Below are 27,078 nucleotides of genomic sequence, written 5' to 3' on the forward strand. Positions count from 1 at the left end.
TTTTTTTTACATTTTTGTGAGGGAAACTGGATGCATTATGTCAATGATTTATCTAATTTCCTTATCGCTCCCCTTCATACAACTACCAGGGACCCCTTAAGCCAGCTAGCCTAGTTTCATGCTTTCATTAGCTAGTATCTTGCTTTTAAAAATATGTGTTTTCAAGCTCCCAAAACTTAAGCACCTTAACTCATTTTCACAATCATGCAAGGTTTTACAGTCAAAACCTCATGGACCCTTTTGTGCTCCATGGGGACTTGTGGGGGTTAGGAACCATGGTGTGGGAACCACTGTGTTATATATTTTATCTAATGTAAAAAAAGAAAAAAAAAAAAAAACAAGAAAAAGTTGGATGCTATTTAGCATCTGAGTAAAAGCTGAATGCAATAATTGATAAATCTCAAATCAAACTTCATTTTACAGACACAGACTGCAAGTGAAACATTTACTCCATCTTGATTAAATTGCTGCTTATGCAACGCTGAGTAGCTGAAGTTTATTCCAGCAGTTACTCAGCAAGAGGCATGTTAGTGTGACATGGGGCCAACACAGAAACAAACTGTCCCACTCCTAACGAGCACTTAGAGATGTCAAACGTGTCTTTAAACTGTGGGAGGAAGCCAGACAGAGCGAGCCCACGCGTAGACGGAGAATATAGAAACTGCACAGATAGAAAGTCATTTTAACCACCGTGTTGTCTCTTTTTTCACAACAGTCCACAAACAAATGGAAACTGAGGACAAAAAACTGGTGTTTGTTGTGCTTTGGGAAAAGGAATGCTGTCTCATTGTTGTCTAATTCAGGACTTTAGAAGCTCAAAAGTATTTTGTTTAGTTTCATTTTACTTACTTTGCATTTCATCTCACACCAAATTATTTCGATTGGTGGGCTGGAGGCAAACCTGTCCTCCCACCTGGACTCTCTGCTGGCAAAGCCATGTTGTTGTCCACTTTTAGCAGCGTAGAACTGAAACATGTGAGTTCTGTGTTTCATGTCATAATGTACAGTAAATGAAATATTCTGCTTTTGACTTTTATCTTGAGGAGCAACATTTATAAATTGCTTCATAGTTTGTGGATGTTTTAGCATTTTGTTTTTCAGATCTGAGCCACTTTTCTTCTGTGTTGCTACATGTTGTTTGTTTGTTGCCAGTTGGTCGATGGGGATTTACGTCCCTCTGGCTTTTCATTTCTTTTACTTTTCAGATCTTTTCTTGTTTGTTTGTATAGTTTTTTGTTTTTGTTTTTGATGCATCCTCAATATTATTCACTCAATTATAAAAAATGAAGAAATAAAGGCACTTTGTTTATATGTTTATACATTATTTTGTTTATATGTTTATACAATATCCACAGATTCGGCTTTTTCCCCTGCTTCTATGGGTTGTTTTTATTGTTTCTTGATAGTTTATACAAATCCTGAGTGCCGTCAGATGTTATCTTTTAAAGAATTACAAGATTTATTTGCTTCCTAATGAGTTCCGCATTCCTCAGACAGCCCGACCTAAACCGCATAATGGACTCAATTAATGAAGTTCAAAGGAAGATTAAAATAGAATTTTTTAAAAGTCAAAATAGGTTAGTCTTACATTGATTGAACATGTCCATCACAATAAATAACATTAGAAAAAGGCTTAAAATGACTGAAGTGATTGTGAATTGTCAGAACATTTCAGGGGGGCGAACAGTGAATGCCAGAACATGCAGCAGGGTTAAGAAACTGTTTTGCAAGGCTCAGAGGGTCTCTCATGCTTTGCATTGCATCTTAAAATGAAAGTATTTCTACAGCTGTTATGCTGCAATGCACATAACAATTATGAATATTAAAGAAGAGCCTTATATCATTTAGATCAATAAGCTTTCTCAGTTATTTATTTTTTATCAGAACTACATTTCAGAATATGAATCTTTACAGATAATATTTTATGAATGATACACAATCGTAGAATATTGTATATAGCAATAGAAATAACCAGACTAAACTTACCCTGTGCTCTATGACAAGAGCTGGATTGCAGAGACTTTTGTCAAGGTTTGGGAGAAAATCCAAAACTAAGGTTGTTACTGGCCGCTAGTATTTATTTGGGTAAAATGGGTCAAAAAGCTGACATTTCTTTCCCGAGTGAGGGAGCTCTGTCAGAGTGCATTTATATATTGCTCCTTTTAGCTGCGCTGTCTAATTTAGAAGAAGTGGGAGTTCACTTGCATGGTGTTTCCTCCCTCTTATGGTGAATCCTTGGACAAACAGGGTATTTTAACATTTCTAAAAGCAGTACTTCCCTTTTAGTTTCACAAGACTGTACGACAAATTGTAATACCAAGACAGCTGATAATTGGGGAATTTCCAAGCCTTTGACCACTGTTACCGACATAGATTTCCACATACGGATTTTTTTATATTTTCACCTTCAGATGACTTGCAGTGTTGTTAAGGCATGATCCTGGTAAACAAGCCTTGACGAGTCTCTCATTCTTGGTCACACCACAATTCTCTACATCTCTTCTTCAAGCAGATTTGGATTTTTAAGAAGGAAAAAAGGGAAACAAAAAGGAGGGATTCAGTGCTCTCTCTCAGAAACCGCTCTGCTCCTTCTGACATGAAAGCATTTCTTGTCAGTTAACTCTACATGTTTTTTTTCTCTTATTTTCTCTGACAAAATCAGCTTATCACAGTTTTCAGAACGTACATTTTCATTAAAGATAATAAGTCTTTTAACCTCAACATTTTTAGGTAGCTTTTTTCAGTCCTCTCCTAGAAGCTCTGTGCATCACCATCATCATCATCATCATCATCATCATCACCACCAACACCAACATTTACACGATCTGTTCCAAAAACTTCTTTTCAAACCCAAATAAGTGTAGATTTAGAGATTTCTGTTAAAACAGTAAAACTAAAAAAGCATCATAATATTAAATTTCAACAAATGAACAATAAGCGGAGATGACCGTGGCTCAGGTGGAAGAGGCGGTTGTCTTGTGACCTGGTAGTCAGCGGTTTGAGTCCTGCTCTCACGCTGCTGCAGCTCTAAGGGGGACAAGCCCAGACAGCTGCATAACTGCTGAGGGTTATGTCAGGAAGAGCATCCAGTGTAATGTGCCAGTTCTCATCTGACGATTTGCTGTGGTGACACCTTAAAGCAGTTTAATCGTTCACACGAGAGGGGTTTTTAAAACAGTTGTCAATTGTTTCTGTATTTTATTATTGATTTAATTTATTACCTCCGCCAAGGAGGTTGTTTTCGCCAGTTTGTTTGTTAGCAAAATTCCTCAAAGTTGTGAATGGATTTTGATGAAATCTTCGGGATATGTTGTGGGTGTCATGAGGAACAAATGATGAAATTTTGGTGGAGATCCGGAAGAGATCCTGGATTCTGGTTTTTAAACAAAAAGTACAAAGCGGAGGCCGCGCCACTGACTACCACGTCATCATGTTTACATAAATGACTAATCGCCACCGACAACGCAGGAAATGTTTGTGCCATTGACTGACACCTGTTGTCATCCGATCAAACTGATGTTACTGTGACGGGGTCAAAGGCATGGTTTTTAAATGAAATTGTTTTATTGCATGTGTTTTTAACTTTGCTGTGCCACTACTAACGCCCCCTGGAGGCCCGTCGCTCAGCAACTAATTGTGAAGTGGGAACACCTGAGTGTCTGGAGCAGACCATTTAAAAGAGCAACAGGTATGACGGAGAAGAGAGAGCAGGACAAAGAAGGAAGGAGACAGTGCTCCTGGAGAGATCGACGACGACCTCTGAGGGGCCGGTGTCGACTGGTCCCACCGCAGCTTGGCGCTGGAGAAAGGCGCAGCTACTCAGTCCTGGGCCTACGGATCCTCCTGGCCCAGGACCAAGTGTGCATAAAATGGCTTAGTTTAGGGTCCAGACGGAGAGGCTGGCTGCAGGGCCAGGCAGGAGGGTTCCCTCTGCAGGTCCTGGGACGTGATGCCGCGGAACGGAAGGCCGCGGGACTGGATCTGTCGCTGCAGAGAGGAGGACCACCCCAAGCTGCACAGTGGCCATCTTAGAGGACTGGGGTTTTAATATTTTAATATTCTAACATTTTTAATCTTTTATCTTGTTGTTAATAAGCTGGTTTTTATCAAGGCTTAGTGTGGTTGACTCTGCTCGCTCTGATTTTTAAAAGAACCAAGGTGGCTTGGGAGGACATTTTTACCTGTTTTGTTTTAACATGCCCTGGCCACCGTTTACATTACTGGGCACAAAATTGTGATTTTGTTCGCCTAACTACTCCTGAAGCACAGTGGGAAACGTAGTTGCTTTACTGAATGCAGTTTTATGTCAGCGGATTAAAGTTTGAGGCAAAACAGCAAAAGTAAGACACGATATGTAATGATGTTTTTCAAACGTGATGCATAAATTCAGTTTTTTTACTCTGGTTGAGTGAATCTCAGTCATAGTGACATTAAACTGGTATGTCTGGAATCTGTGGGATGTGTGCTTTCAGTAGAGCTGCTGTTTGTTCGTTTTCATGCTGCTAGGTGGACAAGAGGGTCCAATGTTTTTGTTAACGTATTTCTGCAGACTTTGTTTACTTGGTCTTTTAATTACCTCCACCAAGGAGGTTATGTTTTCGCAGTTTGTCTGTTAGCAACATTACTCAAAAAGTTATGGAGGGATTTTGATTAAATTTTCAGGATATGTTGAGGGTGTCACGAGGAGCAAATGATGAAATTTTGTTGGAGATCCAGAAGAGATTCTGGATCACTTTGAAGTTATGTTGGGTGTCACTCACAATATACTTGGTGGAGGTCTGCACTCCCCGTGTGCTTTTTTTCTTTCTTTTTTTTTTTTTTTGGCATTAAATTTTTTTGCCAGTTTAATTTCTATGCACATGCAACTTTCCATTTTGCTGCTGGAAATTTTAATTTCACCGTGCTGCACTGGCAACCTGTCCAGGTTGTACCCCGCCTCTCGCCCAAAGGCTGCTGGGATAGGCTCCAGCTTCCCCACCACCCTTAATCGGATTAAAGCTATAGTTGGTAATCTTGCTCAGATTTTTTTTTTTTTTTTTTAAACTCTGTGTGAAGTGGTTCCTCATCCTGATAGTAATCTTTACATTTTAATTGTGACCGGCAGTGCAAAGGCAAAACCTTATAATTTCAAATAACTGCCCAGTCTAGAGTAGGAGGGAAACACATGGTGCAAAAATGAGCATAGACAGTCATCTCTAGATCAAAGTTTTATTTACCACAACAGTGAACAACCATTAAAATTTAATGTTTATTAACCAATAAGAATAAAATACATCTGTTAAAACATAATAAAAAGCATCCCAGGTTGTCCACTAGAGGAGGGCCACAGCTGTGGGTCAGGCCTCTCTCCCCATTGCGACCAGGGCCCATCAGGACAAAACAAAAAAACACATGCAACTGAATATAAAGTGTCACTTCCCAAACCAAACGAAAACATTAAAATCTATACAAACTAACCTGCCAGGCCACAGACACGGTGAAGTCCTGACCACCAGAATCCTCAGTCTAAACAACTAGAGTCAACCTCTGGAGATCCCCCATAAAATCATCAGAAACAAACTCTAAAGAGGACAAAAGACACTCATAAATGTGGAAAATAAATCCATACAAGAAAATTAAAAGGACAAAAAGGCAGTTTAAATGTAACTGTGTCTAAAAGGTAAAAAAAAAAAAAAAAAAAAAAAAAAAAAAATCATAAAAGTTTGCTGGTTGACATCCAGATTACCTTTTTATCCTTGCCCAGAAGTAAGAATTAACCACGTATCGACTCAGGCTCTGAAAATTAAAGCTGTAAATTATGCAAAAAATTATGTTTCATTAAAAAAATTCAAAAGTTTACTGACAGATGCCAAAGTGTGAAGAATGAATTATGTCTGCAAGCAGCAAGCTGTGAAAAAAGAATGACATCTAAGCATTGCGGAGACTCAGGATTTGCTAAAATTACATTACACTTGTACCAGAGAAAACATTTAGCTGTTGTTTTATGGGAATTAGGGCGAAGAGGACCAAAAGGTGGAGGAAGAAGGTTTAGAGAAGCTTTTTTCAGTGTTTTGATTCGAACTGAACAGTACTCCTCTACTTCTCCTTTCCAAGAAACTGCAGCTATTCAGCAATTCTTCCTATTTTTTACCATTTCTCAGATTCAGACATCAAGTCATATGTCGAGTGTTTTAGTGGCACTGCATGTTTAGAATTATAATACCATAATTTCAGGGCTATGAACCCCTATTTTTTTTTAACGATTTGAATCCTGCGACTTAAACAGCGATGGATTTTTACTGGCTAACGAGTCATGTTGCGATACATGCACACGCCCTCATCATAAAAAACACATTAAAATATGTATATGATTCCATCAAGTTAACGACGATCGATGTGGCTTTTGAAGAAGGACATAGAGCTGCTGCACATTTGGTGAAGGTGCGGCTGATATTGAAGTGAGCTCTGTAGCCCCAAAGTGCCACAGCGCTTTAGCAACTAGCCAGTTAGCTTATTAGTAACATCATATCAGCCTTCATCTTGTTTGAAGATGCCAGGACTCTTCCCTTTATTATATCAACTCAAATATCTGCCACAATGTTAATACTTTCTTTGCTTTGATCATAAATGATGCTGGCGCAAGTACAAAATGACAAATAATTCATTTGTTTGGATTGAAGATTTGTCATGAAATCTTCATTTCAGTGGTCTACATGCAAATATTCTGTAGCGAGTTGCCGTCTGTGGAAGTGGGTGTGGGAAGGAGGGCTGAAGCTGTGGTTCAGGGAGCAGCAGCAGGTGAGACAGAATGGCACATCTGTACCACATGGGAAGCCATGACCTGTATTTATCTGCAGTAGAGTGAAGCTGTGAAGTGAGTAGACAGCCTGGGTCAGCTGTCCTGTGTGTATTTAAATAAGCCAGTTGAACTGATCCTGCATTTGTGTGTGTGTGTGTGTGTGTGTGTGTGTGAGTGTGTGTGTGTTGTTGTGCTTAGGTAAGTCCTGAGAGTAGTTGTGTTACTGATAAAACTGAGAGTTAAACAGTTTTTAGGGTTCAAGTGTAATCCTCACGTACCCATAGAAGATGGTTGTGAAATGAAGTCCTACATGCTTCTGAGGTTGCGCAACGCCCATTTTATACTAAACAGTATATCCTGTTTAGTTAGAATTACCCTGAACAATGACCCAACATCACTTTCCCCATATTCCAACGAATGTAATGACCTGAGACACACACACACACACACACACACACACACAGCAGAAGACCTTATAAACTGAAACTTTAGAAAAAAAATCTTCTTTAAATGAACTAAATCCAATCAAACGACTGAGATGATTTTTGTTTACCAACTTTATTGTCATTGACACAAGTGTAAATGCACTGATGCAGCTTGACATGAATGATGTGGAAGCAAACTATGAGAATGAAAAAAAAAAAAAAATTTAAAAAAGCATTGTAATTACATTATCACTCTGAATCAACATCCTCTTGGACAATGATTGGAAAAATATGATCTCAAGATAACATTGCTTGTTTTTATCTGATTGGTTCGTCAGTATTTCTTGACAAATACCAGAATAAAATCTTTTTTATAACTAGATAAATAGTTTTGTTTTCTTAGACGATGAGGTTTATAAAATGAGATTTTTGGGAAAGTTTTTTAGGGCATATTTCATTGATCACTGTATGGATTAAAAATGCACACAAACATTCCCACAGCTGTAAATGAAGTTTTGTGACCCTGTTGAATAAACCTGTCTAAAGAAATTCAGGTTGGTGCATGTGTGGAAAAGACTCGCATTTGTAAAATAAATCAATTGTCAGGGTACAAAACGTGCTTTTGTGAACATTGGCTCACAGACACTTTGCAGAAACCTACTTGTAATAATCACACACAAATTCCCCACGTTGCATGTGACTCTGAGGTGGCAATTACTAATTTCATCTTGGAAGTGATCGTTTCTATGTGGTAATATTATTCGACAGCATGGCATCCATTTTAATTGCTACATAGGAGATACTGAGTCAGCTTGGCTATGTGTCATAAAGCAGTGGTTTCCAAACTTTTTCTGCATGCCCCCCTTTTCATCTACGAAAATAATGCCAGCCCCCCCCCCCCCCCACCCTCCCCCCCCTGCCGACGCCCCCCCCCCCCCCCCCCCCCCCCCCCCCCCCCCCCCCCCCCCCCCCCCCCCCCCCCCCCCCCCATCACATGAACCACAGAAACAAACTTAGAAATGTGTCTTTAGTTTTAGTGGCTGTATTGCAGGTAACTATAATTAAAAACATGTCAGTACTATTGTCTATTCTTCTGCTTCAGTGTGAAAACATTTTAAACCAGGAATCTCTGCGAACTACTTTAGATGAGTGGAATTTTCTGAGACGAAGCTGCTTTAGTGTAACAACTTTGTTATATATGATAGCTAGATAGTTTATTTCTACAGTAACCTGCAGGCTTTTCTTTGTGTTCAGGATGAAAAGTCCCTGAGTGGTGGTGCAACTTGTTTGGCTTCATACTTCATTAAATTAGGTGACAATATTTTGGCACATGCAAAAGACGAGTCTCATTATTACCCAACATTGGTTATTACTATTACTGGTCAAGCTGGGACAGATCTGCTCCATCATAGTTTGTTCTCTTTTTTTTATTACTTGAAGTCTCTCTTGTTGGTTTATGATCATTTTCTATGAGTACTTTTACAAATGTATCCATTGTAAAAACTCCCGAGTTTTATTTAGCCTCACTGCGCCCCTCCTGTAATAACTCTGGGCCACCCTGGGGGGCCCGCCCCCCAGTTTGGGAACCACTGTCATAAAGTCTGATGAAACCAGTTTGTCAGGTGACAGAGATGTCTTGTTTGTATGTTTGATTTGTTTTGCTTTAACATTCAGATGAGATTGATGTTTTTGTCTTTAGACAGGAGAACCTCAGGTTAGCTGTCTCAGGCTACGTTCACACTGCAGGGCTTGCTGCTCATATCGGATGTTTTAGTGAAATCCAAAATTGTTTGAAGTCCGTTCACATTTCGGATCAAATGTGACGTGTATGTGACCACCTGTATGAACCTCATGTGCACCAGAAGCGTCCCGCATGCGTAGAAGACATGGCAACGTGCAGTGAGCATGCGTGACGTCTTTGTGTTTGCAGGAGTAAATATGGACGGCAGCAGAGCATTTTCTATTTTAAAAGTTTTGTCCAACAGTAAAAGTAAAAAAAAGTTAAACGTTTTGTCCAACCGTAGCCACAACGTTGTGAATGGGTTCGTTTTAAGGAGACGTTTACGGAAGAGGAAAGTAAAAGTTTTGGTCAAGGCCTTTTGTGGAGCTGTGGCAGCAACAACTGTAGAGAGAAACGTTTTGGTACGGAGTCGCAGTCAGGATTGGTGGGAGAGTGATGTGAGCGCATTTACCGATAGAGAGTTCATAAACAACAAACGTAGAATAATGACTTTTGTCGTGTGTCAATGATACGTCTGTCAGATTAATGCAACCAGACCGTTCAGACTGAAGTCGCATTGCAAAAGATCAGATACACATCGGATTTAGGACCACATATCCAAGCGGCCTGAGTCGCATTCGAAAATATCAGATCTGTTTCTTTCAGACTGTTAAGAAAAGACCGGTTACAGGCCGCATAGGGGCAAAAACACTGGATTTAGGTCACTTCAGCCGGTAGTGTGAACGTAGCCTAATTAATCTGGATGGCATTTCCTTTTGCGTTTTATTACTACTGTCAGGAACTTCTGGGCAATTTTTAACCAGGATGCGTCACATCTCACATAAGAGACTTTTAGAAAGATCCTCTTTCATTTACATAATGTTGTGTGAGTACGGGGCATCCTTTTTAAGAATAATGAAGAAAAACTTGCTGATGTTTTGTTACTTCCAGATTGGACTATAGCAGTTCCTCGTCACTGATCTTTTCCTACTCAACATGTTTCAGGCACGTCCAGTTGTGTATCAAGTAAAATTTCATTTCATTTCAAAGTTGGAAAGTCATGTTTCTTTAATGAATAAAGACTTGCTGTTACCTTTAGGTGGATGTTGTATCTTTTAAAGTCAACGAATCCAACCTCAAAGAACCATTAATTCATTTTTTCTGTTTTTTTTCTACATGTTTAAACATGAGTTTTCACTCAAACAGGAAAGACTTCCTGTATTTGTCATTGTGGCAATGGAGCGACATTCGTGGTTATGCTGCTTGACCACATCTCTAGAGTTTACAGCCAATGACAGAGCAAGCCCTCTTACGCAGTTTGTTTACTTTTAAATGTCCAAAATCTTACTGCACACATTGAAGGATCTGAGCTTCCTCAGGAAATAGAGTCCACACATACTTGACCACCCGGTCTACTTCCTCTGCCAGGATACAAAGAGCTTTCATTGTGACCCTTTTCTTCCTGAAGTCAGTTACCATCTTTTTGGTCTTGGCTTCACTTTAGAGGTGACAAAGGTGAAACATCCTACAACACAGTCCACTTATGGTGCAAACACCTAGCCACTGGAGAGTCCTCAGAGAAACTGTGCTGGTGAACTGAGCCTGACTTAGACTGGAAGTTAGGTGTCGGTGTATAAGATGAACAGTATTGGAGATGGCACAGCTGCATGGCGGTGCTGTTAATCTCCACAGGACCACTTAACTTTGCCCAGCTGACAAACTGCGCTCATGCTGTCAGCTCATCCACAAAACCCAGAGATGGTGGCACGTCTTTACCCATCACTGACAGGATCAGGAGACACTGAATGGCACTGAATTAATTTTTCCTACAGAGCGTCTTGAAGTGATGCTGTCTCACGCAGCATTTCCCAAGTTTATGGAGTCAAATCAGTCCTGCGGAGCTTCGATGGACGTCTGAGTTTTCACCTAAAAGCACTCCGCTAGCAGCCATCGTACAACAGAGTGAGGTATAAAGTGAACCAACCAGTGATCGCTGTGGACAGTGAGGGGGAGAAAGTGGAAGACTTGTAGTCATCCATGGTGTTCGCACACAGCTAGCTCAGTGATTTATGGTCTCTTATGGGGAAGTTAACAAACTGATCAAATGTTGACGGTCTGACTTTTATATTTCCACAAGTTGAGTTGTTTTAGGTGGAAAAAACATCATTTCACCATCCACTAATCTATTCTATTCTATTCTAGTCTATTCTATTCTAGTCTATTCTAGTCTTATAGCAGATGCTTTCCTCCAGTGTGACTTACATCTGATAATGATAATGTGACGCACACAAAACATGTGGTCCCACTTTTTGTTTCAGGCTTTTCCCACTGCAGGGGGTAACAACATGTGTTCCAGTCTGGGCTTAGAATTTATCAGAAATTCATCAGAATTTACAGAAACTGCTGTATGGTTGCGTGCTCGGGACCTGCAACGATCCACATCGTGGATACGCGCTGGTCAAACGGCTGCGAGTCCAGTAGGACGCATGTGTTTACATGTTGTGCTGGAAATGGTGTCAATGTTTTTTTGTAACCTCCCGTCCCTTCAGTAGTCTCTTATGATAAACTATTGATCCCACAATACCATCTTGGGCAAAACTTAATCATTGCTGAATTGTTGCCAAGAACTAGACAAAGTTTTCTTATTGAATCTGACGCGTAGAATTCTTTAGCTTGTTCAGACAGAGTTTGGTAGGTCGTTCCAACACTGTAGGGCAACAGAGGAAAAGATGGTGGGGATGTCTCCAGGCATCTTTCACTGGTTTAACTGTCGAGAGGGAGTGCAGCTCTGGATAAAGTACTGAAAGTAAACAGCTGAGTTATTGTTTGTCAGCCAAAAGCAAGGCTTTCATTTTGATGCATGCAGCAACTGGAAGCCAGTAAAGTGTCTACTTCTCTGCAGTAAATGAGGCCATGTTTCACAAGTAAATTAAAACCTCAGTAATCATAATTTTTCCTTCTGACAACCGGAGGAAGCATGAATAAAAAAACACTGTACACCTTTACAAAGTTATATCTTTATTGTTTGAAATATCTTCAAGTATGTGTTATGGACAGACTGGGACATGCTCAGGGCTTTGTTGCCCAAATAAATAGGAAAGGATATCCCTTCCTTCCCAGGACAAATGAAAGCAGTTGTTTCCTGACTCTAACAAACAGTAAAGGCTTTGTGTCACCGCATGAGAGTGTAGACATGTCTGAACAGATGTTTGAAAGCATATTTTATTTCTGCAACTTGAATTAAACAAGTACAGTAGTTCAGTTTGCTTCGTCTTTATTGAGAAGGAATTCTACAACAAACATGTTTGGGTGGGTTTTTAATGTTTAAGAGTCACAAGAAAACAAATACAATAAAAGTTAAAGAAAGAAATGGACACTTTATTTTAATGAACTTTTATTTAGGACAGCAGATATAATCTGGAACATTATACTTATTTATTCTGTCTGCATGTGGAACTCCTACCACCTGCCTTTTTTTTTTTTTTTTTTTACTGTTTCATAGTAACATTTAACTAATCTCCATTTACTTACTGATGGAGTGTGTGTGTGTGTGTGTGTGTGTGTGTGTGTGTGTGTGTGTGTGTGTGTGTGTGTGCATGAGCGCCTGGCTGTGTAAATGGATTTGTGTGCAAGCACACTTGCATATATGCAATGTAAGCTCCCATATGGGAAACAATGGAGGTACTATAAAGTGCAGGGGATTGAGGACAAGCCAACATTAACATCCGAGCAGACAAGATCAGAGAACGAGTCAGGAAATAAATACGGGATTATTGGAGATGTGAAATGCATGGAGAAAAAATAGAAAACAGTGCCAGGCTGGTAATAGACAAAATGTGTGAACTGTCACTGACCCACTTCTGCAAATTATGTGGTTTCTTTATTTTTATTTTCTTTCATGTGTTGTTCACAGGCAGGTCCCTGCACAAGCATGTCATCATTCTGAGCCTTCATTTACTCCCTAAACATGCGTTATCTATGAATGAACAGGTCTGAGAATGATGGCAATGACTAGAGAAATAAGTAAAAAAAATAAAAAAGGTGGACGGAAACAGACAGATGACAAAGTGAGTGATGGATGCAGAGACAGGAGGAGGCTGAGAGGGATGAGAGAAGGAGGAGCAACAGCGATGGGAGATATGCCTCAGATTATGAGCTGGTGTCAGACGCTCTAGAGGCAGATAAATCAGACGAGACGGAGACACGGAGAGAAACAAGACGTCTCTGTGTATGCCAGCGGGACCGCGAAGATGACTGAGATGAAGAGAGTGCCGTCTGTGGACGTGTCAGAGGGGAAGTTGTTGAAGAAGGTCGGTGGATGTGAGGTTCAGTCCTGACACTGCAGCTCTTACAGCCTCCACATGCTCCGCGGTGCAGGTTCACCTCCTGGAAGCAAATTCTATATTCATTCAGGCAGGGTGACCTGTTCCATCGTTTTTATGAAAACTTACAAGTTTTTATTTTATTTCATGATTGAATGATGAATGAAAGATGAATATATTCTATTCTATTCTATTTGATGAAATCTTTCTTTCTTTATTTTTGCATTGATGTGTCTGGACGTCAGCACTCATCTCCAGCTTATTTATATTGCAATTTATAGGAGTTCAGTGTCTGTATTGAATTTCACCGTGACAGGCCTTTCATTCATTCATTCATTCATTCATTCATTCACTACATGAGGAATCTGCAGAACTTTCCGTTTTGACTTCTCGGTTTATCCTCAACCCTGCAGGGTTCCATCAAGAAGAAGATTGAGTCGCTCAGGCGATGGAGTTCTGCGAGCATGAAAAGGCCGCCGAAGCCTAGAGCCAAGACCCTGAGTCTGTCATCTCCTGTTGAAGACCCGGATCAGCTCTGGCTGGAGGAGGGGGACAAGAAGAAACTGCGGCCCATTGTTGACTCTGTCTTCGGACAGGTAGGATGTTCGCTTTGTTGGCGTTATAGCTCAGAAGGTGGAATTTCTGTATTTATGTGGATTTTTTTTCTCGCTTGTGTGGAAAATTTCCTGAATTCAGCCCAAAATTTAAACCTCCTCAGATTTAAACTTTTGTCCATTGCAAAATTCAGTCTTTTTTTAATCGATTTTCTTAGAAACGTCACATAAAGGCAAATCCCGGCTATGATTTTTAAATGTAACTTTGAATGTTGCATTTCTTTGTTTGAGAAACATTCTATTTTATATTAAAATATACACAATATTAGTATCATTTTAACATAAAATAAAATATTTCTGTTTACTAAATGTGATTTAAGGTCCGGTGTGTTGGATGAAGTGATATCTGTTGGTATGAAATGTGAATTCAAGCAACTAAACACTTTAAATGCAAGCAGGAGAAAACATGTTAGTGAATACGAACACAGCAAATGCTGCTGGCACTTGATTTGTCCCTTCTGGGTTACTGTAGCAACATAGCAGCGTAACGTGCCAGAGAATGAGGAGGCTGACCATCAGACTACTCTTTTTAAGGCAGTGAAGATATGATTCTCTTATTTATAAAACTCTCACTTTTATGTTGATTCCACATTAAAGAAAACATTCATTATTATAGATGTATTATTACCTATCTGCCAGCAGTTCATACTCAATGTTACACACTAAAATTTAGATTAAAATATGATTGTTTATGAAGGAATATGAGTTCATGAAGGAAATTCACAGTTAATTAATCAATTTGTCTTTTAGGGGCCAGAAAATATTTAGTCAGAATATTGATCAACCACATTACAGTAATCTTTAAATCATTAAAGTGAAAAGAGATGGGACATTTCTGGAAGAAGACGTTGTTTTGTACTTTCATTCTGAAGCAAACATGTTTCCAACACTGGACTGTTGGTGTTGTCGAACATTTCGGTGTCACATCCAGCTGTTGTATTAAGTATCAAACGCCACGTTGTTGGGAAATGTTTAAAGAAAAACTGCATCTCAACATGAGGATGGAGTAAGGTTGGCCCCGAATCCTCCAGCACATATAGAAAACGCACAGTTCAGCATCCATCATGTTCAGTTCTTTGATAAATCCAGACAGACTTTTATTTGTCCCAGTTTGCAGCTCAAACACAGTGGGCAACAAGTGCAGAAGAAAATGGTGGGAAAAAAACTCAATATTTCCTGATAATATTTACGTGGCTTATGTTTTCTGATTTCGAGGCAAAACGCTGATGATGCCTCAAGATTACTTTTGCTCTCACATCAGGATCATGTTAACCCTTTATGGGACAAGTGACTACTTTTGATCACTTTGTTTTCTTTCATATTCAGCATGAAACATGTTTTTTTTTTTTTGTTAATGTAACAACAGAATGGAGGTCTTGGTACAAACCAGAAGGACTATTTTAGGTTAAAATTTATAATTTCAAGGTATTTCATTGAGTACCTATGAATTCATAGTGTTGAGAGGAAACTTTTTTTTTTTTCTCCTCCAGTAACATTCAGGCCAGAGTTGAGTACATCCAGTAAGATCAAGGATAATGTTCTGTGATGTCTGCTGACCTCCCATCAGAGGTCCTGCTTTCCAGTGCTTCCTGTTTGTCTGCTTAAGTACACTCAAAATGCAGATCTGAGGCTGTAAAACAGATGGAACGGAAAAGATTTGCACAAAGCTGTACAGTGTTTGGTAATGTTAGCAGTCACAAGTGACTTTGTAAACTGTCTGTGCACAGTTCTATGCAGCATTACAAATACCTGCTTTTATTTATTGTGTGTCTGAACTGATCCTGAAAGATCCTTCCCCGTCCTGTTCATCATTCAAGAGTGTTCAAAGACACGGCTGTGGGATGTTACGTGCTTTGTTGTGCGTTGTAGCTTTAGTTGTGCGTGTATGTGGTTAATTTTCAGTTCATAACAGCTGCAGTCATGTTTCCTGTTGTCACTAGTTTAAATCTGTTGCAACCATTTGACCATGTTCGTCGGTGGCTTTCAGTTCCTGTGCATGTTTGTGAGTTTTTGCGAGAACATGAGTAAATCACACAATGTTTTTCATTTTTTTTTCTTTTCATTTTTAGATTTATTGACAGCAGTCTATTTAGATGAGCTACTTGTGATTTAATTGATAAACCACTAACGGGTAGAGGTTTTGCCAATGGGCAAAAATAGAAGGCAGGAAAAGTCCTTTACATCGTAATATTTTTAGTCAGTTTTTAGTCTCATGGGCTGCTGTGGATTATTTTAAGTTAATTGACAGTTCTACAGTATTTTTCTGCCATTACATTGAAGTTCTAGTTGAAATGAATGTCTTTTTACTGTATTAGCGTTGGACTTCAGTGGATTGTGGAAATTTTCCAGAAAGAAACAAACAAATAAACTGTTGTTACTATTTGAGCTTGTGTTTAGCAAAGTTACACCCTTTAAACATTTATTAAAATAACACATAATAATGAAACACTTTTACTCAGCTCTTTGTTAAAACAGTTAATATGTAGATAATAAAGCTACCAAAAGTCACCACTTGACATTTAAAACATGTCATATTAAAATAGAAAGGAAGAAAAACCTTCAGGGATAGTGGTCTGAATCTGGTTTACCGACAAAAGATTTCTGCTGGGAGTCATTGTTCGCTTTCCAAGGCTGTGGGATGGTTTGCACGCAAATCGTCAGTACAGTCTGGATGTGTTATTCTGTGCCTTTCAGTCAATATAATACTGGTTTAAGCATTTAATCTGTGATGAAATTAGCCCCAAGGCTGATGCTTGCCATCTTTCGTTCTTGTGGCTAAAATTTTCTTTTCTTTTCTTTATTCAAACAAGTGAAAGCTGCCAAGCAGGCTGAGATAATTAAAGTTAATTAACTGATGGTTGTCGTGTACAGATAAATCTTGTTGTCTACTCCTTTCTGTAACAAAAGACTAAAGGCCTCAGTTATCATTAAGAGCATGTAAACAATCTTTCAGTCATCACCACCACTGTGCTGAGTCATAGCAGAAAGCAGGACAGGAGCAGTAAGAGTGTTTCTGTGTGAGTTTGACCAGAAACACTCAGGTCACATGTCTGTCAGCATGTCACTTTCAGGCTTCTGCTTCCAAAAGATAATCACAAAGTCAACAGCAATGAGAAAAAACAACAACAGCGCTGCTATTTTTCTTTTCATTTTTTTCAGCTCTTTGTTCACATTAGTCATCCATACACCCAGCAACAGATGGAGCCATGAGAAACTGAAGAAAGGGGCGTGCTGGGATGAGGGATGGATGGATGGCCAAATGGTTATGAAGAAACAAAGAAGAGATTGATTGCAATGTACAGGCAGATTAGAGCTTAGACGAGTGCTTACTGCTGCTGCTGCTGCAGAGGAAACTCCAATCTCTAATCCTAACTCTGAAAAAAGTCTGATTTTCAAAAACAGAAAGTACCTTTTAATAAACAATAGATTAAAATCAAGAATATCCGTCGTATCTATCACAGCAATAAATTGTTTCTACAGTGTCTGCCGTTCGACAGGAGAACTGAAAGTAGGAAGTGTATCTATTCTAATTTGCATTAATAACTATAATCAGCAATAAAAAATACCTCCTTTATAAGCATAAACTCTAAATAACTGCTGATGCTACATTCTTTTAGATAAATTTAGCAAGTCAGATCTGAATTATCTTCGACGATGCACACAAGCAGCTGCAGCATGTCTATGAAAACAAGAGCAGATTTCACCGACAGATTTAAAACTAGGTTAGTTGATGGACCATTATGGTTGCGCCGCTGCGTGCAGCAACAGTTGTGCTCTATACTGCTGAACATGGAGATAAAGAACATGCAGTTCTGACTTCTCTGTGACATTATATGCCCTCATCCTATTTAACAGAATAATCCATATAACCTCCTGGACCTCAAAAGGAGCAAAAATCCAACTTTTATATGACATGAAAATGCATCAGCAAAACCTGGACAGGTGCAAAAAGCATTATCCTCCTTTTGGTAGTGGGTAGGTGGGCGAGAATGAGAGCAGGGAATGTAGGACAATCCAGACAGCCATATGCGTCTGCAGTCTGAAAAACCATGTCAGGTTAAATGGAAATCCCTCACTGACTGGAACAGCACCCTTTCTTTATGTGGTCTCCCGCTGATTTATATTTTATATCGGATCAAACGCTGTTTCTAACATAATTTCTTCCTGTCTTTCTCTACTCTTAAAGGTGCTTTGGATATTTTCTAGAGACGTAACTTTGACAATGACTTGCAGGATTAGCTGCTATACGGTAGCCATAACAGCATTTTATCCACCCTGTTTTAACCCAACAAGAGCTTACCCTTTGTATTATGTTGAAAAAAAAATCACATTGATTATGTTGCGGGTCATTTTGACCCACACTGTGTAAATCCACTCACAACATTTAAGAAATCTAGTTCAACCAATAACAACTGTTTTTCAGATTATGTAAACATTTAGAAAAAAAAACATTCAATATCATCTTTTAACTAGAACACCATATTTAATAACTGTTTTTGTTTTTCCCTCCTCACAAACACTTTTAACTTGCCCCATTTTCTCTGATTTTCTCAGTTTGAATATTTTCAATGTCCTCCAGATGATGGACAGACAGTAACAGCGTTTTTTCTGCAGATGTAATTCTTGCAAGTTCTGGCTTGTTTTTTGTAACTGTTAGAAACATATAGCTTTCCCTTTAGAAGTTCGTCTCCAAGGCAGTAGGATGTAAAGAAGTCGTCACATGTGATATTATGCACCTCCAGGTGGCTTTCCAGTGTACACGTTTTATGCATAGATAGATTTTGAATCACAGGCTATCCATATCTTTAAGCCATACTTGACAGGATTGTCGGGCATGCACTGAAAGGACAGCACCGCCTGAATGAAATAAGGCGCTCATTGACAGTAACATGCAAACCAAGATTGTACAACAAAAGTAGAATTTCAACCCATTTATCCCATACATCTGATCACAGCTAGGTTGTCTCTTTCATGTCAATTCACTCTGGTATCGCGGTTGTCAAATCAGATGACTCAAGATTTTATGTCAAATGTCTCCAGAGACATTGTTGCTGGAAGGATCTTCCTTCCACAGACTTACAGTACAGGGGCGAGAAAGTTTAACCCCAAGACACACCTGAGTGTCTGTGTATGAATGTCTATTCTAAAGCAATAAAAACATTATTAAGTCATTAAAATTAGGTACATTAAAGAGACATTTTTTTACTCTAATCAGCGACTTACCCACACAAAAGTGTCTGGGTCAAAATGACCCCCAACATCATCTTTCTATACAAACACTGCACAGATGTTTGACTACACATCAAATTCTCCAAATTTCCCTCAAAGGTTCATGAGGCCAGAAAAGAAAAAGTCACAAATTTTCATGAAGAAAAAGAAAGTTTAACCAGTAGTGTGTTCATCAAAAAAAACTGAAATGGGTCAAATTGACCAATAACATAATAAAGGTTAAGGCACTCATAAGATGTGATTATTTCATTATTCTGATCTTATTCTTATGAAAAACACACATTTTAAAAGTTGATTAATTAGAACAAAAGAGATCAAAGTTTGGCTCCAGCCAACCACACCACCATTTCTGTATTGTTTCAGATGATGTCACAATCTGCATTTTAAAACGTAGGCAACGTGGTTTGGTTAGGTATCTGGTTAGGTTTAGGAAAACATCTATCCTCAACCGCTTATGTAGCTCTCAGGAGTAGCAACAGGAGCTCAGACCCTCTCAGGTCTTCAGGACGGATCGAGTCACCTGGGAGGCATAATCTGTGCAGCATGTGTTGTTTTATTAGTCTCAGTTTAGAGGTCCTGTGATGGACTGGCGAGCTGTCCAGGGTGTACCCAGCCTTTCGCCCAAAAACTGCTGGGATAGGCTCCAGCTTCCCCGCGACCCTTCATTGGACTAAGCAGTTAGGATAATGAATGAATGAATCTTAGAGGTCTCTTTAAGTTTACCTCTGGGTCAAATATTCCAAACAAGCTCCTTTCAGGTGGCAAAAGAAATGACTGAACTCATCTTCTCATTGGGTTTTCCTTTAGAGGAGGCTCATATCCGCAGCCTGGTAAGACAATCTAATGGTAATCGAGGCAGTAGTAATTACATTTGATCAAATTTGACATTTGACACACAAAATGTTTCCATTTGCATTCATATTTGCAGTTGTGATTAGATCAGAGCTTATTTATTTATGTAATTATTGTCAAGTGCAGTGGTTCCCAAAGGGTGGCCCAGAGTTATTACAGGAGGGGCGCAGCAAGGCTAATTAAAACTCGGGAGTTTTTACAATGGATACATTTGTAAAAGTACTCATAGAAAATGATCATAAACCAACAAGAGAGACTTCAAGTAATAAAAAAAAGAGAACAAACTATGATGGAGCAGATCTGTCCCAGCTTGACCAGTAATAGTAATAACCAATGTTGGGTAATAATGAGACTCGTCTTTTGCATGTGCCAAAATATTGTCATCTAATTTAATGAAGTATGAAGCCAAACAAGTTGCACCACCACTCAGGGACTTTTCATCCTGAACACAAAGAAAAGCCTGCAGGTTACTTTAGAAATAAACTATCTAGCTATCATATATAACAAAGTTGTTACACTAAAGCAGCTTCGTCTCAGAGAATCCACTCTCATAAAGTAGTTCGCAGAGATTCCTGGTTTAAAATGTTTCACATTAAAGCAGAAGAATGGATAATAACACTGACACGGTTTTAATTATAGTTACCTGCAATACAGCCACTAAAACAAAAGACACATTTTTTTGTATGTTTCTTTGGTTCACGAGACAGGAAGGGGGTTCGGCATTATTGTGGTCGATGAAAAAGTTTGGAAACACTGGTCTAGTGAGTACTTTGTACGCGCCAGAGTAGCTCTCTGTGTGTCTCTGTGCAGGCGAAGAGACCAGACTTTACTGACACAGCAAAGGAAAATGTGTGTGACGCTCATTTTAAAAGAGAGGATAACATGCCGGTCAGACAATAGAGTGGCTGGAATCACAGATGAGAAGTGGAAACCAGAAACCTTTTAAACTGACAGCAGATACCGTTTCACTCAGTGCTTCTCGCAGTGTCTCCATCCATACCAGTATGTGAGACAATGTAGCTAAACAGAGAGAGATCTATTTCAGCAGAGATGGTCTTGATGTAGCTATCTTGGTTTTCAGTTTTTGTTGCTTTAATGGGTCGTCTTTCATTTCTAGAAGTAACTTGCTTCACGTTTAACATGCTCTTCATCTGAGGGAGAAGCATCACTGTGTGGTTTTGGGTTTTTTTTGTCATCACTCGGTTCAGTTTTAGGTCATCAGCAACTCATCAAAACATCTGCTAAACTGTGAATTTTGACAGCTTCTCTTCATAATCTGCTTTAAAGAAATCAAATTGCTTGAAAGAATCAAAATAATGTATTTGTTCATTTTCTGCCTCTTTTGGATCAAATGTCATTCTCTCCACTCTAAATTAAAAGATCTTTAAAAGCACAGAACAGAAAAATTTATGCTCCGGATTGTGTTTAGAATTCCTCACACAGATCCACCATCCAATTATTGATGATTTTGTGCAGTAGTTTTTATTAAGATTGTATAAAAATGGCAGGTTTGGAGATTTTCTCACACTTTAAGGTAGAAGAAAAGTTGGGGCAGAGTAAACAGACGAGGCTAACTGAGAGGAGGAGTTCTTCATGTTACCATCAAACAGGGTTAGTATGCTTCACTTTAAGCGTGTTATTACAAGTCTTTAATGCACCGGGATTATGTTTCCATCCGTACAGGAAATGCAGATTAAGACAGCGATACTATGCAGGCTGCTGCTGGTGGATATTTACGTGATGACGGCTGTAAAACCACCTTCGGTTTGGTGATGTTTAAAGTCACAATGTACGTCTGGAAAGTTTAGCTTCTAAATCGCTTCGTTTGCCTTGATTGAACCTAATTGCAGACTGCTGTAAGTTCATGTTTACGTGCCAACACGTAAATACACCCAAACACCCAATCTGGGCAAAATGACCTGACCTACAGTAAAGCTATTAACACAGCAGGGCATGAAAATCCCAACTTTTGGAAAGCATCCATTGTGGGGTTTTTTTCAGCTCTGGATTGCTGTTGGCCGATCTTCTGTGTTTTTCAGGCATTTAATGTGATTACTGTTCAGGCGTTTACTGTTGTCGAGGGATGAAAATGCTTTGTTTCGTTTTTTTGGCTGCAAGCAGGATGAATGTGCTGCTTTTCTCTTTTTTTCCTTTAGTTTTTTCATCCTCACACAAACAAAACACAACCTGTTTGTCTTTTATCTTGCTGTGTAGAAAAGCTTTTACTTCTTGCACAGATCTGCATTGTGTAATGATTCCACTTGACACCACCTGGTGCCTTTATTTTAGTCAATCAGAAGATTCTGTGTATGTTTACAAAATATCTAAATGAAAGTAATGCTGGGAAAATTTCCTTATATGACATTTTATATCAATCTGCCAGGAGTCCAGCTGGATCAGTGGTCAGGGTCCCGACTCTTATGTAACTAGGAGACTGTATATTCACATCGTTTGATGCCTGTTATTTTGTTTTTCTCTGTACTCTTTACTAAAATTATTCTCAGCAGAAAAAACATATTTTTTTCCTTTAAATATGCCAAGATCATGATGAACTGTTGTACTCTTGTACTGTTGTATGCAGTTTTGCTGGTGTGATTGTTAAACTATGTTTTTACATATAGCTTGTTGACACACAGTCACCCTGTGACTCTGTTGTGGGTCAGGAGAATATCTCCAATCTAACTTTCCTTGTCAGCGGGTCATATGTTAGGTACACATGGAGAGTTAGGAAGGTTGTTCTTTAGGACCCAGAGTGTTGCTGTGGAAACACACAGAAACTCAATTGTAAAAGCAGCTAAAAAACACTAAATAAAATGAAATATTAAGACTTTCCTTTAAGCTCAAGCTGAGCAAAGTTGATACCTAGAAAATGAAAATATAAGTTAAGAAGCATTTCAAATAATTTAGCCTTTTTTATGAGATGAGATCAGCTCGATAAGCTGTCTGAGGCGGACATCTGGTGGTTGTCCGTTAGTTTTACCACTTACACTGTAACTTTTCAGCCGACAACACGCTGAGCTTTGCTGCGCTCTGCTGGCGATTTGGTGACATTATTAATTCGTTCATGTTTTATACACTTAGTTCAGTTCAGGGTCACGGGGAAGTTGGAGCCCATCCCATCAAATATCAGATGAAAGGCAGGGTACACGCTGGACAGGTCACCAGTCCATCGCAGGCAGGGACATTAATGTCTCCACTAAATAAATATAAGTTTGTTTTTATCTTTAAAAACAATAGAAACAAAAAAAAGTGATGAGGACAGAAATCTAAAGCAATAAGCTAAAGAGGAACTGATGAAGAAGAGACAGAAAACAGATGTGGGAGGGTAATCTGGAGAACAAATATTGGGGACATGTAGACCGACACAAAACAACATGCAAGTTCAGAACTGACCACTGAGGATTAGGGTTGCGGCTTTGGTTTTACGCGTGTTAATCTCTGACACACACACACACATGGCTTGGCATGAGTTGTGGCATAATGGACATTGACACATGACACACACTCATACTTTCATAAAATTAGATTATGAAAAAGCTCACTGTATGCAAATGATTAATCATATACTGTATGTCACCATACATACCGGCTCAGTTCTGAGGACAAATGTCCGAATGTTGTGACAGATAATACAGGCCTGTGATGATTCTGCATCAATCATATCAGTAAAATTAAAAAAACAATGTAGGTTCTTAAAAAGTAAATCTCTGGGGGGAAAAAAATCAGTGAAGACAGTTTTATTTCTTCACATCATGTTTCTTCCCTCGGTGCCATCTGGGGGATTTGCAGATTTTATTCAGTCAAGATATAAGAGGTCAAACTAAACAAAATAAAAAAAGAGCCAAAGGTCAGAAATCATAATAAAATGAAATCATCTATGATGATGAGCTGTAGTCATGTAGGAGAAAAAGTGACATTATGCTTCAGTTCACAGGTTGCCAGATCTAAAAGTCATGTAAAAACCAGTTCAGCTGAAAAGAGCACATGGAAAAGTTTAAGGAGCAACTCAGATGCTAAAAGATGTGAAATACTGAGCACACACTGCTATTCAGCAGCTTGTAGAAACAACTGTAGCAGCATTAAAGTTTCTTATTAGGTATTGTTTCAGTCTGATTTATTTTAATATGCAAGTCCAGAAAGACAATAAGCAGTGAAGGTGGGCGTGACTTTCTTCTCATTAACATGGACAACCTGGAGAAGATGACCAATCAGTGAGTCCCTCCCCCGGGACGTCACTGACATTTCAAAGTAGAAAAAAACTCTTAAACTAATTGTTTCCGTCACCATGGAAACCTACCGCAAAGGCTGCTGGAAAACTCAAACATGCTTTTAGATGATTGAAAAAACGCTCATATGTCTGATGCGTATTTAACACTATAGTTATAGTATAGTAAGTTCAGAAAGCTAAAATAGTTCATAGAGCCGCTTTAAAGGTGGAGTATGTAAGATTTTCAATATTTTTAAAATAAATTAACTAATAAAATAACTACAATCATAATTAGAAAGTTTTTTGAACATGTAGGTTCCAGTTTGTCCACATTTGATGTTTTATTAAATTACAAGTTTAATTAATGACAAATGACAAAAAGCACTTTTTTTTTACTGGTAGGCAAACATTTAAGAAGGGTCTTTGTCATTAATTAAACTTGTAATTTAATGACACATCAAATATGGACAGACTGGAACCTACACGTTTAAAAAAAACTATCTAATTATGATTGTAGTTATTTTTTCAGTTAATTTATTTTGAAAATATTGAAAATCTTACAAACTAGTAGTTTTCTGCACAATGTTCTCATTCTCTCACATCGTTGCAGAGGAATTAGGCTTTATTAAATCATTCAAATTATTAGTGTAATCTTCTTCTTGCTTGTGTCTGTAAGGGGCTGAAGGGATGTATCAGATTGTGTTCAACAGAATCTCAAGCAAAGTTTTGTTTTTACAATAAAATGATGCAAAATGTTTCAGAAACTTTACTTATCAAAAACGCCACGTTGGGCTCTACAGGGTTACGCAGCAACGAGATAATCAATATTTATTTTTGGCTTGGCATACTCAAACCAAGTCAGAGAGGTGGCTCAGGAAAGTTTATTAGGATTCATGAAGTCAATGAAAAATGACAGCGTTTACAGAACTAAGATCCAACTGCAGCAGCCAGGCTGAGGTTCAGACACTGACTGGAAACTGCAGCTTCTTAAGTTTTATTTTGTTCTGTTGTGATGCATTGTTGCTGCCGTGTTTGTGATGAACGCCCTGCTGAACGTGCCACTGTTGTTTGGCTAATGGACAGACTCCTGTTTGACCCCAGAGTATTATGGTATACAGTGGAGTTCTTGGTTTACTCATAGACTGTATATAAAGAGATGGACGGAGCCTCCGTGACGTCACCCATAGGTTTCTGAAGAGCTAAATTGAAGCTCTGTGGGCGGTTCCTACCATCGCCATGTTGGCAGCGTCATGCACGTCGTCTCACCCGGAAAATACAAATATGGGCAAAGAGGTGGAGCTGAGAGGGGAGCCGTGAGCATCATGGTGGATGATTGACTTCGAGCGAACTCCGAGCTTTCTGTAGCTAAAAGCTAACCGAGCTAACCCTGAGATAACGGGAGATAACCAGCTAACGGAGGTAAGCAGGCTAAAGCTAAGTCACATTGTTAACCTGCTAAAAACCACAGTTGTTCTACATTCTTTAGACTTGAAGCCAGAGATTGGTACCTGTCAATCAAAAGGACACTCCCCTAAATTTGCCAAACTTTGAGATTAAATTACTCTAAAACGGGCAAGTTAGAAAAAAATCCACTCCCCCCACAGTTGTCATGAAGGTAAACCTGACCTATAAACCGAAAATGGATTTTTCAACCAGGCTGTAAACATGTTTATTTCTGCCATGAAGTTGGCCTTTTTAACATGGGAGTCTATGGGGATTTGCTCTGTTTTGGAGCCCCTAGTGGATGAAGGGGGACCTGCAGTTTTATGCACTTCCGCATAGGCTTCACTTTTGACTGCCGAAGGTTGCCGCTTGGGTTTACTCCATGACTGTCTGGGTCCTTAGCAGCAGAATAGACCAAACCATCAGCTCTTCCCTGATGGTTCAGTCGGCAGCACGCTGGACAGTTTGGTTTACTCCAAATACACTGCTGAGCTTTATGACCGTTCTGTTCTCAACACACTGTTTGAGAAGTTTTGATGACTGTTTAGTGGTAACTTTGCAAATTAGAAGAGTTTTCTCTTTTATACAGAACAGGTTTTTCTCCTGAAATCCCTGAAACTCACACATATCTATTCAGCATTTGTCTGCGCTAACTGAGGCCTGCAGCATCTCCCACGTTGCTCTCAGGGTTTCTCTGAGCGATACACAGCTTGATAATCAGCTTTGCTCTTTGTCTCTCATGCTGTAATATGTGTTTTAACTTGTGCATATGTAGCTTTCATAGTACCAGTCAAAAGTTTGGACAGACTTTTACAACAAGCCATCTCTGGCATGCATTTGTGGTCAAATATTTAAGCTCAAATGAAACTGATTATTTACACATCTCCTTTAATTAACTGTAAAAATATTGTTTTAGATTGGGAAGAGGCTTGAGGACGTGTCTTCAAACGTGTTGTCTTTTTGGATTTATGTTTTTTTCTCTTCAATAATTCTTGACTTTACCGGCCTGAAACGTTGCTGACTAATTTAAACGTTCCTCCTGTTTTCTCCACTTGCGGCCCCATTACTCCCATCGTCTGTCAACATCGCTCTTTTCTCTCTAATCTGAAATTCCACGGATTAAACAGGCAGCCAACTCTCCATCCATAATTCTACCATCCCCTCCCCCTGTAACTCTCTCTTTCTCCAGCACACACACACATCTAAACCCCCAGAGTTCTGCCAGACTCGTCATTTTCAGACCATAAGTACAATATTTGAGAGGCAGAGTGGGGAAGGTGGGTGGGATGGATTAGATTAAGTTGGTCTAAATTCAAGGAATCACTTGTGACAAGAGGGGGTGACAGACAAACAGTAAAATAGTGAGTTTGTGTGCGTATTAGAGAGAGAGAGAGAGAGGAGGGCAGAATGAGATAGAAAGGGAGAGAAAAAATGGTCGAGTCCTGCAATCAGAGCCAGAGTTTAACAGCAGTTGCATGTATTGGTCCA

The sequence above is a fragment of the Telmatherina bonti genome (assembly GCF_933228915.1).
Source record: "Telmatherina bonti genome assembly, chromosome: 3".
In the NCBI taxonomy this organism is placed as follows: Eukaryota; Metazoa; Chordata; class Actinopteri; order Atheriniformes; family Telmatherinidae; genus Telmatherina; species Telmatherina bonti.